We start from the raw sequence: 15,626 nt of genomic DNA, 5'->3' as shown, positions 1-15,626 counted from the left end.
CATTGAAATAAAATGTGAAGCATTTGAATCTGATTTGAGAGTGTTTGGCAAGCAAAATGATTCTGCCACATGTGAATAAAAACAACTTTCCGACATTCGCTCCCAGTTAAGCAACACTGAGTTTAAAATTCTCATTCTTGTTTTCAAATTCCTCTATGCAAATCCCCATTCCCCCCGCCTTACCCAAGCCCTTTCTGTAATCTCCTCCAGCCACACAACTCTCTAAGATATCTGGAAATACTCAGCAGGTCTGGCAGCATCTGTGGAGAGAGAACCAGAGTTAACATTTCAGGTCTGTGACCTTTCAGCAGAACTGGAAAAGATTAGATATGTTGTAGGCTTTGAGCAAATGAAAGGGGATAGGTGAGGAAGAAGACAAAAGGAAAGATGTGATAGAGCAGAGGGCAGGAGAGATTACATGGCAGAGCGCTAATAGTTGTATTAAAAGACAAAGCATTAGTCCAGAGAGAGTGTTAATGGCAAAATAATGAACAGTTCTGTCTGAAAGCAAAAACATGTTTAAGACAGGCACATGGTTAAAAAATAAAATATATATTTTTTAAAAAGCTCCAGCATCTTATGGGGACCAATGCCCCTCCAGAGCTTTCTTCCCTTTGACCCCATGCCTTATCCCAATCTCACCCCTTGCCGTGCATTCACAATACCTTCTGACCTTCCCCCTCTCTGGTGCTGAACGATCAGTACTGAGCAAAGGACTCAGTTTTTCCCTTTACACCTCATCTCAATGAATTTTGCACTCAACATGATGTTGAGCTCTTCTTTCATCGCCTTTGTTTCTGGGCTCACTTCTTTGGCCATGAGTCCTCCCCCAACCAGCAGACCTATTCGCCTGCCTCCAGTATTCTCCCTCCACCTGGATCCCTCCCTCTGGCCTCGTACCCACTCTTGATCTTTTCATTGAGAACTGTCAGCATGGCATCATCCGTCTTCATTTCTCTGCTCCACCCACTCACTCTAATATGTCTCCTTCTGAATTTACTGCACTCCATTCTCTCAGATCTAATCTCCGACACTGTGATCAAACCTGCTGACAAGCACGGTGCTGTTGTTGTCTGGCGTACTGACCTCTACCTTGCAGAGGCTGAGCGTCAACTCTCAGACACTTCTTACTACCTCCCCCTGGACCATGACCCCACCACCGAACATCAAGCCACTGTCTCCAGGACTGTCACTGACCTCATCTCCTCTGGAGATCTTCCTTGTACAGCAAGGGTGTCCAATCTTTTCACATGGGGGGGGAGCACATTACTACTTTTGTCCGACATAGGGGGCAGGTGAGAAAATTTCAGAACGATAAAGGCATTAAAAATTTTTCCTACTATTAATAAAAACAACAACAAACATGCATTTTTGTGAAGAAGCTTTAAATGAGGAGACTAATTGATTGATTTACTTTCTGGTCACTATATTGAACACTGATTTAGTGACATACCTGGCATTGTTTTAGCTTGCATAAGTACTCAATCTCTGCCCACACACTTGATGTAGCAATGCGTTGTACCCCAGATAGATGTCCATCTGTCAGGAGTCATGTTGATATCTCTGTCATCTCCTCTCTCTCTTTCTCTCCCTCTCCCCCATCTGTCTGTCTCTCCGTATCCCCTGTCTCTCTCTGTCTGTCTCTTCCTCCGCCTCTCACTGCCTGTCTTTCCCTCTCCCCCCTCTCTCTATCTGTCTGTCTCCCCCTTTCTCTTTCAGTCTCAGTCTGTCTGTTTCCCCGCACTTCCTGTCTCTGTCTCTGTCTCTCGTTCTCTGTTCCCCATCTGTGCACTCACCATAAATGTGGATAACAGAGACAGGCTGTGAACACCGCATCTCTGCAGGGCACAGCCATGTTGTGTGGGAGTGGGGTCCTGACAAATCTATAACCGCCCGTTGAGGTGCCTCACATTCCAAAAGTTTACAGCCACGGGTCGGATGGAAACCTTTGGAGGGCCGGACTCTGGTCCACGGGCCGTATGTTGGACAACCATGCTCTACAGCTTCCCAAATCAGTCCTGCAACCCTGGACAGCCCACTTCTACCTCCTTCCCAAAATCCACAAACAGGACTGTTCTGGTAGACCCATCGTTTCAGCCTGTCCCTGCCCCACTGAACATATTTCTTCCTATCATGACTGTATTTTTTCTCCCCTGGTTCAGTCTCTTCCCAGTTACATCCGTGACTCTTCTGGCGCCCCATGTGATTTCAACAATTTCCAATTTCCTAGCCCTAACTGCCTCCACTTCACTATGGACATCCGTTCTGATGAAAGGTCCCAGACTGAAACATTAACTCCATTTCTCTCTGCCAGATGCTGTCAGACCTGTTGAGTATTTCCAGCACTTTCTGTTTTTATTTCAAATTTTGTTTGGTTACACTCCCGTGAAGTGCCTTGGAATCTTTTACTCATTAAAGGTGCTGTATCAGTGCATGTTGTTGTCAATTGTGGATTTGTTTTGTTTAAGGGGATTTTTTGTGCTAATTATACCTCAGCCTGAAGGGTTTTAGCACAGCAAAATGCAGTGTTTCTCCAAAATAAAAGCAAAATACTGCGGATGCTGGAAATCTGAAATAAAAACAAGAAATGCTGGAACCACTCAGCAGGTCTGGCATTATCTGTGGAAAGAGAAGCAGAGTTAACGTTTCGGGTCAGTGACCCTTCTTCAGAGCTCCTGCTCCCTGAAGGGATCTGGTTATCAGGCATGATGAAATGTTTTGAGAATTCAACGTTCAATCCTTTTTTTGGTTCCTGTTAATTTTCTAATAGATTATTTCTGTTGCTGTACACTAATAAAATGAAATTTTCTGCAGTGAGGGTACTGGTTTTCTTTGGTTAGCTGAAACTGTCATTTGGAGGTTAGGAGTGTATGTTTACATTTGCAGAGTGTCTCTACAAGCATCCTAAAATTTCCTGGGGGTGGGGAGGGGAGTGGCCCATAATGCAAAATTTGGAAAATAACAAATTTACACCACCCCAAAAGATGCTGTAGCAGTAAACAGAATATTAATTAGGGGAACAACACAAAAGAGAGACCTGGTACACAAAGGAAATGAGTCTCCAATTCACAAAACCCCACCCTCCCACCAGCCACATCACAAGGCTGTTGGATCATATTTCAAAAAAACCCCACCCAATTTAGTAAGAAGAAGTGATAGAGTAGATTTTCAAGTGTGGGCACCATAACTGCAGACACGTTTTAGTCCATTTTAGCAGCATTTTAATCAAACTAATAGAGTGTGTTTGTTTTTCAGCACGATGAGAACTGGCAGGCTATCTGTATTATCATTGAAACAAGGACTAAGTTCACTAAATACTTCACATGATTTTGCAGTCATAGCATGACTGTACTTCCCTTTTTTTATGTACAATGCAAATCATAACAAGACTCCAAGTTTACTTCTCCTCCCCCAGACAAGGAAGTCACCATGCATTTTTTTCCCTGACAGAAAATGTTAAAGGAACTGTCTGCATTTCAACTAAGTTTGAATTTTCATGCCACTGAAACTGTCCACAATATCTAATTTTGGGGCTAACTTCGGAGCATGCTCTTTGGTTTCTGTGCCAGGTTGCCCTGTAGGACTTTTTAGTTTTACTTTATTCTTGGATTTTGATCTAGCAATGGTGAAAGAAGGGCGATATATGATCAAGTCAGGATAGCTTGTGGCTTAGAGGGGAACAGGGTGGCAGTGATGTTCCCATGTGCCTGCTACTAATCTTGTCCTTCAAGATAGTTGAAGTCTCAGGTTCAGGAGGTGCTGTAAAAGAAGCTTGGCGAGTTGCTGCAGTGCATCTTGTAGATGTGTTATGACGATGCTTCTAATTTTTTGATAAGTTTTTTTTTGAGGATTCATGTACTTTAGAATTATGGACATTGTTTTATTTGGGAAAACTGAAAATGATTCCATGGATTTTTTTTTCACTGGTGTCATTGAAAGAACACCAAGAGGCCTTGTTTGAAAATAACATTTACAACAAGTCATCTGTCTTCAGATTTAAAAGTGCAGCGGCAGCGGGATGAAGCGAGACTCAGTGGGACCAGCACAGTTTAAAAGTGCAGCGGCAGCAGGAAGGAGCGATACTGAGTGGTTCCGGCACAGGGAGCGGAGAGCAGTCGGACCTGTGTGAGAGCAGTCCAGGCGCGCGGAGTTTTTAAAAAAAAAGTCAACAGTGACATCACAGGAAAGCTGCAAGGTGATTGGTTGGTGAGTAACTGCTGTTAGGGAATAGCTCTAAATAGCTAGCTTAGTAACTAAGGTAAGAAAGGTCTACAGGTTATTTTCATATATAGTAAGTAGTGTTTTTTAGGGAGTTCAGTAGTAACAAGGACCAGGGAAGAAGGGCCCTAGAGTAATTGATATTATTTGATATTAAGCATCTTCCAACAGGTTTAAATTTAAAGGGTTAAGTCATGGCAGGAGAGCTCAAAGCCGTGGTGTGCTCCTCATGCTCTATGTGGGAAGCTGGGTGCAATTCCAGCGCCCGGGACCAGCATGTGTGCAGGAGGTGTCTCCAGCTGCAGCTCCTGGAAGCCTGGGTTTCAGAGCAGGAGCAGCGGCTGGGGACACTGTGAAGCATCTGCGAACTGGAGAGTATCGTGGATAGCACGTATAGAGAGGTGGTCACACCGCAGGCTCAGACTCCACAGGCAGGAAGGGAATGGGTGACCACCAGGCAGAGCAAAAGGACTAGGCAGGCAGTGCAGGAATCTCCTGTGGCTATTCCCCTGCAAAACAGATATACTGCTTTGGATACTCTTGGGGGGAATGACCTCTCAGGGGAAAGCAGCAACAGCCCAATTCGTTGCACCACGGTTGGCTCTGCTGCATAGGGGAGTAGTAAAAAGTATGGGAATGCAATAGTTATAGGGGATTCAATTGTAAGGGGAATAGATAGGCGTTTCTGTGACTGCAATCGAGACTCCAGGATGGTATGTTGCCTCCCTGGTGCTAGGGTCAAGGATGTCTCAGGGCTGTATCAGGACATTCTGAAGGGGGAGCCAGTTGTCGTGGTACACATTGGTACAAACGACGTAGGTTAAAAAAAAAGGATGAGGTCCTAAAAGCAGAATATAGGGAGTTAAGAAGTAAGTTGAAAAGTAGGACTCAAAGGTAGTGATCTCAGGATTACTACCAGTGCCACGTGCTAATCAGAGTAGAAATAGCAGGATATATCGGATGAATACGTGGCTGAAGAGATGGCATGAGGGGGAGGGTTTTAGATTCATGGGGCATTCGGACCAGTTCTGGGGGAGGTGGGACCAGTACAAACTGGACGGTTACACCTGGGCAGGACCGGGACTGATGTCCTAGGGGGAGTATTTGCTAGAGTGATTGGGGAGGGTTTAAGCTAAAATGGCAGGGGAATGGGAACCTTTGCAAGGAGTCAGAGGAGGGGGGCTCAAAGACAAGAACAAAAGACAGTAAGGGGAATAAGAAAAGTGATAGGCAGAGAAATCAAGGGCCAGAATCAAACAGGGCCACAGTGAAAAATAGTGGGAAGGGGACAGGTAATGTTTAAAAGACAGGCCTTAAGGCTTTGTGCCTTAATGCGCAGAGCATTCGCAATAAATTGGATGAATTAATCACGCAAATAGATGTAAACGGGTATGATATAGTCGGTATTATGGAGACATGGCTGCAAGGTGACCAGGGATGGGAAATGAACATCCAGGGGTATTCAGTATTTAGGAAGGACAGACAAAAAGAAAAAGGCAGTGGAGTTGCATTGCTGGTTAAAGACGAAATTAACGCAATAGTGAGGAAGGATATTAGCTCTGATGATGTGGAATCTGTACGGGTAGTGCTGAGAAACACTAAGGGGCAAAAAACGTTAGTGGGGGTTGTACATAGACCCCCAAACAGTATTGGTCATGTTGGGAATGACATTAAACAGGAAATTAGTGACGCATGTGATAAAGGAACATTTGTAATTATGGGTGACTTTAATCTGCATATAGATTGGGCAAATCAAATTAGTCACAATACCGTAGAGGAGGAATTCATGGAGTGTATACGGGATGGTTTTCTGGACCAATACGTTGAGGAACCAACTAGAGAACAGGTCATCCTAGACTGGGTATTGTGTAATGAGAGAGGAATAATTGACAATCTAGTTGTGTGAGACCCCTTGAGGATGAGCGACTATAATATGATAGAATTCTTCATCAAGATGGAGAGTGACGTTGTTGATTCTGAGACTAGGGTCCTGAATCTTAATAAAGGAAACTACAAAGGTATGAGGCGCGGGTTGGCTATGATGGATTGGGAAACGGTACTTAAAGGGATGACAGTGGATAGGCAACGGCAAACATTCAAAGAGTGCATGGCTGAACTGCAACAATTGTTTATTTCTGTCTGGCGCAAAAGTAAAACAGGAAAGGTAGCCAAACCATGGCTTACAAGGGAAATTAGAGATAGCATTAGATCCAATGAAGAAGCATACAAATTTGCCAGAAAAAACAACAGACCTGAGGATTGGGAGCAGTTTAGAATTCAACAAAGGAAGACCAAAGGATTGATTAAGAAGGGGAAAATAGAGTACGAGAGTAAGCTTGCAGGGAGCATAAAAACTGACTGTAAAAGTTTCTATAGGTATGTGAAGAGAAAAAGATTGGTGAAGACAAATGTAGATCCCTTCCAGTCAGAAACAGGGGAATTTATTACAGGGAAGAAAGAAATGGCTGCATACTTTGGTTCTGTCTTCACAAAGAAGGACACAAATATCATACCAGAAATGTTAGACAACACAGGGTATAGTGAGAGGGAGGAACTGAAGGGAATCAGTATTAGTATAGAAATGGTGTTGGGGAAATTGATGGGATTGAAGGCCGATAAATCCCCAGGGCCTGATGGTATGCATCCCAGAGTACTTAAGGAAGTGGCCCTAGAAATAGTGGATGCATTGGTGGTCATCTTCCAAGATTCTATAGACTCTGGAATATTTCCTACAGATTGGAGGGTAGCTAATGAAACCGCACTATTTAAAAAGGGAGGTAGAGAGAAAACAGGGAATTATAGACCAGTCAGCCTGACGTCGGTAGTGGGGAAAATTCTAGAGTCCATTATCAAATATTTTATAGCAGAGCACTTGGAGAACAGTGGTAGAATTGAACAGAGTCAGCATGGATTTACGAAAGGGAAATCATGCTTGACAAATCTACTAGGATTCTTCGAGGATGTAACTAGCACAAGTTGATGAGGGACAGCCAGTGGGTGTGGTTTATTTGGACTTTCAGAAGGCTTTCGACAAAGTCCCACATAAGAGATTAGCATGTAAAATTAAAGCGCATGGGATTGGGAGTAGTATATTGCGATGGATAGAAAATTGGTTGGCAGACAGGAAACAAAGAGTAGGAATAAACAGGTCTTTTTCCGAATAGCAGGCAGTGACTAGTGGGGTACCACAGGGATCGGTGCTCGGACCCCAGCTATTCACAATATATATTAATGATTTAGATGAGGGAACTAAATGTAATATCTCCAAGCCATAAAGGGACAACTGACATCTTTCCATATCTTCTCTTTATTCAAGAATTAGCAAGTATTTGGCCAAAATATTCTTTTTTGTCATTTTTTGTAACGTGTGTGTGTGTTAAAAGGGAATTTTCACATTTCACTCTGTGTGTTAATGATTTGCTTCGTTTACTGGTTATCTCTTGTTTTATAATAAACTGACAATTTTGTTGTTTATTAAAGAAAGTTGGTTGGTGTATTTTATTTTGGGATAAAGAGTAGCATCTATGATTGACCGTATCAGTAACGAGGTAAAAATTTAAAATATATGTTGTGACCAGTGGAGAAGTGGAACTAGAAAAGACAGTGCACTCCTCCCACCTCGGTCGTAAAAGATGGTATACAATGGACCCACAGTGTGCTGATGGTTTAGGGAGTGAATTGTTTAAAGTGGTGGATAGGGTACTAATCAAGTGGGCTTCTTTGCCCTGGATGGTGTTGAGCTTCTCGAGTGTTGTTGCATTCATTCAAGCAAGTGGAGCATATTTCATCACACTCCTGACTTGTGCCTTGAAGGCATTTGATAAGATGCCACATCAAAGGTTGCTCCACAAAATAGGAGCACATGGTGTAGGGGGGTAACATATTAGCAAGGATAAAGGACTGGTTAGCTAACAGGAAATAGAGAGTTGGAATAAATGGATCGTTTTTGGATTGGTAAGCTGCAACTAGTGGAGTGCCACAGGGATCAATGCTGGGGCCTCAATTATTTACAATCTATTTAATGACTTGGATGAAAGGACAGATTGTATGGTAACTAAATTTGCCAATGACACTGAGAGAGGTAGGAAAGTAAGGTGTCAAGAGGAGGTATAGATCGGTTAAGTGAGTGGGCAACAATTTGGCAGATGGAGTATAATGTGGGAAAATGTGAACTTGTCCACTTTGGCAAGAAGAATAGAAAAGCATTATACTATTTAAATGGAGAGAGATTGAAGAACTTGATGGTACAGAGGGATCTGGGTGGCCTAGTACATGAATCACAAAATGTTAGTATGCAGGTACAATAAGTGATTTGGAAGGCAAATGGAAGGTTGCAGTTTATTGCAAGGGGAATGGAATATGAAAGAAGGGAAGTTTTACTGCAGCTGTACAGGGCCATCTGGAGTACTGTCTCCAGTTTTGGTCACCTTATTTGAAAAAGAAGATATAATTGCATTAGAGGCAGTTCAGAGCAAGTTCACTCGACTCATTCCTGGAGAAGAATGAGAAGTGATCTTATTGAAACATAAGATCCTGAGGGGGCTTGATAGGGTGGATACCAGGAAGATGTTTCCTCCTGTGGGGGAGACTAGAACCAAGAGACACAGTTGAAAAGTAGGAGCTCTCCCTTTTAAGACAGAGATGAGGGAAAATTGTTTCTCTCAGAAGGCTGTTAGTCTGTGGAATTCTCTTCCCTAGAAAACAGTGGAGGCTGGGTCATTGAATTTATGTAACGCTGAGTTGGATAGATTTTTGGTGGACAAGGGAGTTAGGGTTATGGGGGGCAAACAGGAAAATGGAGTTGAAACCACAATCAGATCAGCCTACTCCTGCTCTTATGTTCCTAGATGGTGGAAAATCTTTGGACAGTCAGGAGGTGAGTCATTCACTGCAAAATACCCAGCCGCTGACCTGCTCTTGTAGCCCAGTTCAGTTTCGGGTCAAAGGTGACCACTCCCCCCCCCCCCAGGAGTTTGATGGTGGGGGATTCAGTGATGGTAATGCCACTGAATATCATAGGGAGGTGGCTAGGCTGTCTCTTGTTGGAGATGATCATTCCTTGGATTTTGTGTGGACCAAACATTACTTTCCAATTATCAAACCTAGAGTGAATGTTGTCCAGGTAGTTCTGCATGCAGGCATGGACTACTTCATTATCTGAGGAATTATGAAAGGAACTGAACGCTCTGTAATCATCAGCAAAATCCCCACTTCTAACCTCATGATGGAAGGAAGGTCATTGATGAAGCAACTTGGGCCTAGGACACCACCCTGAGGAACTCCTGCAGTGATATCCTGGAGCTGAGTTGAATTCACCTTCCTTCATGTTAGGCATGACTCTAGCCAATGGAGAGTTTTACCCCTGATCGCCAATGACCTCAGTTTTACTCGGGCTCCTTGGTGTCACACTCATTCAAATGATGCCAAGGGCAGTCACTCTCACTCTGGAATTCAGTTCCTTTGCCAATGTTTGGACCAAGCCTGTAATGAGGTCTGGAGCTGAGTGGTCCTGATAGAATCCAAACTCAGCATTGGTGAGCAGGTTATTGGCTAATATTGTCGAGGATATCTTCCATCACTTTGCTGATGATTGAGAGTAGGTGGATGGGACAGTAGTTATCTGGCTATGATTTGTCTTCATTTTGTGGACAGGACATACCTGAGCAATTTTCCTCTTTGTCAGGTCATTGCCAGTGTTGTGGCTTGGCTAGAGACATGACTAGTTTTGGAGCACAAGTTCTCAGCACTGCAGCCGGGACGTTGTCGGGATACATAGCTTTTGCTGTATCTAATGTGATATCACATGGAATGAATCAAGTTAGTTGAAGACTGGCATCGGTGTTAGTGGGGATCTTAGAATGAAGCCAAGATGGAACATCCTGTCCAATTTGTAGAGAGAGTCAGATTGAAAGGATCAATAAAGGTTATGTCTCTACCCAGATGAAAGAAGTGGTAATTACATTTATTTCTCTGTGTCTCTACTACATAAAGACATTACCTGTGTCTAGAATTGGACAAACACAGTAAAAGGGTTGTGTTAAAACCATATTTGGTTTGTCAGAGTTGCATTGTCTTACGGGGCACATGCCAGAATAGTTACTCTGAAATAACCAATGATTGTCATTTTGCACTGTTTCATCATTTCATGATGACAGAGGGTTGGATTTTGCTCACAGAGGGCTGGAATTTATGGGCCTCCCAGAGATGGGCTAGGAGGCAGCGGGAGCCATAGAATTGCACTGAGAGGCAAGGGCAGATGGCCAGTTGCCTTTGCGACGCACCACTCTTAAGTCGGGACGATATAGGCCGATGATGGCCTTCCTGCCCAGAGGCAAATTGAGGCCCTTAAGAAGCCCACTATCAGCCACTTAAGGGCCTGTTCCCCCCCTTTATGCCCACCCCCACCCCCAGTCTCTGGCATTAAGCCAGCGGCAGGGCTGGGGGTGGGGGGGGGAGGGTGGCATCTGCCATGCGGGACATCGCCCAGTAAAATGAGGCGACCTCCCTGTGGGCTTGGGGGGGAGGGGGCGCCTTCATCTGTAGGCAATCTGTGGTCCATGGAGGGCTTCTGGCAGAAAACAACCCACCTTGCTGAACTCCCCTCCCCCTGCATTCAACGTGCACCCTCCCTCCCCCCATCATTGGGGTCTACCAGACTGCACCGCCTCACTTACCTAGTTCAAAGGCCTCCTACAGTACCGGAAGTGGCCACCACCCCCGGTGACACTGCTGATACAACTGAGCTGCCAGTCATCTGATTAGCCAGCAGCTCTTGGAAGGGATGGGGATCCCGGCACCAGGCTGTCAATTGCCTGGGCGCCATTAAATAGAGCTGGGGGTCTCTGAATGGCTGAGGCGGTATTCCCATTGCCTTTTCAGTCTGGTGCCAGAAGCCCCATCAGCTTGACTAAATTCAGCCCAGAGAGTGTGCATTCACTACTTTGGAGGTGATTTCCACTACCTGTGAGTTTATTGGCTTTGATCCACACTTCCCAGCTGTCAACCTTCAGATAAGCATGGGATGACCTTGGTGTACAGGGCACAATTTCAAAATTTGCAGGTGATACGAAACTTGGAAGTATTGTGAACTGTGAGGAGGATAGTGTAGAACTTCAAAAGGGCATAGACAAGTTGGAGGAATGGGCAGACAAGTGGCAGACGAAGTTCAATGCAGAAAAATGTGAATGATTCATTTTTTTTTAGAATTAGAACATTACAGCGCAGTACAGGCCCTTCGGCCCTCGATGTTGCGCCGACCTGTGAAACCATCTGACCTACACTATTCCATTTTCATCCATATGTCTATCCAATGACCATTTAAATGCCCTTAAAGTTGGCGAGTCTACTACTGTTGCAGGCAGGGCGTTCCACGCCCCTACTACTCTCTGAGTAAAGAATAGTACAGATCCAACACTTGATAAATTTGCCATGTTTTTTGGGGAAACAATGCAACAATATTAAGACTTTTTTTGGGGGGAAAAAAAAAGTACAAAAAACACACTTTCCCTCCCACCATCGCATATTTTCTTCAAACCATGCAGCAACTGGTCCCAAATCAGCAGTGAGGGTTGGGGGGGTGGTGGGGGGGGTGGTGTTTGGAGGAGAGAAAGAGTTGAGGCTTCTCCAACAGCTACAGTACCATTCAGAAGTCTGCTGATAATGTATGGAAGTAGCCTGGTAATATCCCTTTTCTAATCTCATCCGCTCTTTTTATGGCGGAGCATCTGGCTTCCACTTGGCAACTCCAAAGCAACACAAGAGACCTAAATATGAACACAATCCCCACTAGTTTGTGGTATCATGTATCGATTTAAAAAAAAACAGCATACTGCACATATTCAGGTGTTTTTCAGTTTTCCTCAATTTGAAGAAAAAAATTCATCTATGTACAATCAAATAAATTTTGGGTCACAATTTTCTTTGCCCTTTCCTTTCGGACATTTTCATTATTGCTTGAATCAAAACAAAACCCAGCCCCAGATTCCTGATTAGGTTTTCCAGGAAAGGGTTGCTTGCACATACTTACATCATCAGTGTCTTTGACTCTAAGAATTTGCTCTCTTAGATCTTGCAAGTCATTAAATGTTGACTGTGCTGGAAAGAACACAGAGAGCCAATATAAAATAAAGGGTACAACTCTAAAGGAGATGCAGGAGCAGAGGGACCTGGGTGTATATGTGCATAAGTCATTGAAGGTGGCAGGACAGGTTGAGAGAGCAGTTATTCAAGCATACAGTATACTCGGCTTAATTAATAGGGGCATAGAGTATAAAAGCAAGGAGGTTATGCTAAGCTTGTATAAGACACTGGTTCGGCCTCATCTGGAGTTTTGCGTCCAATTCTGGGCGCCGCACTTTAGGAAAGAATTGGAAAGAATGCAGAAAAGGTATACAAAAATGGTTCCAGGGATGAGGAACTTCAATTATGAAGATAGATTCGAGAAGTTGTGACTGCCTCAGAGGAGAGAAGGCTGAGAGGTGATTTGATAGAGGTATTCAAAATCATGAGGGGTCTGGACAGAGTAGATAGGGAGAAACTGTTCCCACTTGTGAAAGGATCGAGAATGAGACGGCACAGATTTAAAGTAATTGGCAAAAGAAGCAAAAGCAACATGAGGAAAATCATTTTCACACAGCAAATGGTTAAAGTCTGGAACGCATTACCTAAGAACGTGGTGCAGGCAGGTTCAACCGGGGCATTCAAAAGGGAGTTAGACTGTTATCTGTAAAGGAAGAATGTGCAGGGTTACAGGGAGAAGGCAGGATAATGGCACTAGGTGAATTGCTCATTTGGAGACCCAGTGCAAACACTATGGGCCGAGTGGCCTCCTTATATACTGCAATAATTCTGAGAATCTGTTTCCTCAAAGAACTCCAGCAAGTTAGTTAAACACGATTTGCCCTTCACAAATCCGTGTTGACTTTCCCTAATTAACCCGCATTTCCCCAAGTGACTGTTAATTTTGGCCTGAATTATCATTTCTCGAACCTTCCCCACCACTGAGGTTAAACTGACTGGCCTGCAGTTGCTGGGCTTATCTTCACACCCTTTTTTGAACAAGAGTGTAACATTGGCAATTCTCCAGTCCCCTGGCACCACCCGAATCAAAGGAAGACTGAAAAATTATGGCCAGTGCCTCTGCAATTTTCATTCTCAGATCCCTCAGTATCCTTGAATGCATCTTATCCAGTCCTGGTGCTTTCCCTAAATCTGCTGTTTCTTTAGGTTAAAATCCCTCCGACAACTTCAACTGAGGCCAAAACAATATTTTATAAAGGTTCTGCTTTTCTATTTCTCTTTTTGTCTCCATGTATTTTTTTTTTAACTACGACTTCCTCCAAAAATGTCAAAACTGCAAAATAATGAAACCAGCAAGGAAAAAGCGGTTAATTTACTGGAATCTCAAGAAGGTCCGGGTATCTATATGGCACAGTTTTTGCTTACGGGAACATTAGAAGGAACATAGGAACAGGAGTAGGCCATTCAGCCCATCCTGCCTGTTCCACCATTCAATTACATTATGGCTAATCTGTAACTTAACTTCACCTATCTGACTTGATTCTGTGAGCCTTAATTGTCTTGGCTATCTATTGATCTCAATTTTGTCCAGCTTTGGGAATCTTTCTTTCGGAAGGGCACCAAGGCTATGCAGAAGGTACATAAATGATTTACTAAAATAATACGATGGATGAGAGGGTTTGATTATAAAGAATCTGGAGCCCTATTCACTAGAACAAAGAATATTAATATGAGATGAAAGCAAGAAATGCTGGAAATACTCAGCAGGTCTGGCAGCATCTGTGGAGAGGGAAGCAGAGTTAACGTTTCAGGTCAGTGACCCTTCATCAGATGCTGCCAGACCTGCTGAGTATTTTCAGCATTTCTTGTTTTTCTTTCAGATTTTCAGCACCTGCAGTATTTTGCTTTTCTTTAAAGTTAATATGAGACCTGACGGAAATGTTTGAAATCATGAAAATTTTTGATAAGGTAAATAGAGAGGAATCATTTCCACTGGGTGGTGAGTCAGGAACTAGAGACCAAACAACTCTGAAATTAGTTTGCCTGCTGGTTCAAATTGAGAACAGATCCTGCACTGGAGTGGGTAGGCCCAAGGCCCACCCAATATTGGGCCTTATTTACATGAGGCCAGAGAACTGCAGATACCTGTAGGGCATTCCCAGGGAACTCGACAAGAAAGAGGATTTCATTTTCTGGTAGGTCCAGAGAGAGGGCAGTAGCGATCAAGAAGGAAGAGGGCGATTAGGAGGGAGAGCGTGGACATTCCTCCTCCTCCCCGCTCCACATTCAGGTAAGTATCTTTTGAAAGGAGGCTGTGTGTCTTCTTCATGAACCACTGCAGTCAGTTTGGTGAAGTTTCTCCCACAATATTGCTAGTGGGGAAGACGACAATTTTGGTCCAATGACAATGAAGGAGTGATAATTAATATCCAAGTCAGGATGGTGTGTGATATGGAGGGGAACTTGGAGGTGATGCTGTTCATATGCACTTACCACCCACGTTCTTCTCAATGGTGATGGGGGTTGCGAGTTTGAAAAGTGCTGCCAAAAAAGCCTTCGTAGGTTACTGAATTGCATCCTATAGATAGCACACGCTGCGGCCACTGTATGACAGTGGTAGAGAGGATGATTTATAGATACTATTGATTATTTCATTTTTAAAATTTTACTTGCAAGGAGATGGCTACTTTTTTTAAAATAAAAAAATGGAGACTTCCAGTTCAGATCTTGAATCTTTAGCCGGAATTTTCCCCGCCCACTGAAGGAGGAGTTTTATGCTCTCACCTACGTTGGGTTTGGAGGTGGGGAGAGCATATAATCAGGTGGGATAGTGGCGGGAGGGACCCCCGCACCTTCTCACCTCCACCTAAATTAAGGGCGAGGTGGGAAGGCCTATGAACGGCCTTCTCGCCCCGCTGTCAATTGAGACCCTTAAGTGGACATTAATACTCAATAAAGGGCCTCATCCATATTTTCACCAGAGTTATTCCAGTGGCAGGCAGGCCTGTTGCCGCACGGGGAGCATGCCAAGAAAACCCGCGCCGTTGCTTGCTGGCTCTTGGGGTGGCAGTGGGGGTGTATGGTGAGGGTGGGGGGAGGAACCCCTCGCTAAATGACACTTGGTATCTGAATGAGAGATCCAGCATGGAGAAGTGGGGGGCCACTGAGCGCCACCCCCCCATGCCCTTGCTGCCGACCCCCTCCCCAGACCTACCTCCTCCGCAACCCCCACCCTGAAAACCTGCCCACCGCCCTGACTGACCTGTAATCTGGGTCCCTCGACGATTCACAGCTACTGGTGGATCCATTACCGGCAGCAGCACCATCTCCATGGTGGCGCTGCTCAGTTGAAGAGCTGTCAGCCTCTGATTGGCCAGCAGCTCTCTCAG

The sequence above is a fragment of the Heterodontus francisci genome, chromosome 33 (genome assembly GCF_036365525.1).
Source record: "Heterodontus francisci isolate sHetFra1 chromosome 33, sHetFra1.hap1, whole genome shotgun sequence".
In the NCBI taxonomy this organism is placed as follows: Eukaryota; Metazoa; Chordata; class Chondrichthyes; order Heterodontiformes; family Heterodontidae; genus Heterodontus; species Heterodontus francisci.
This window is presented reverse-complemented; position numbering follows the sequence as displayed.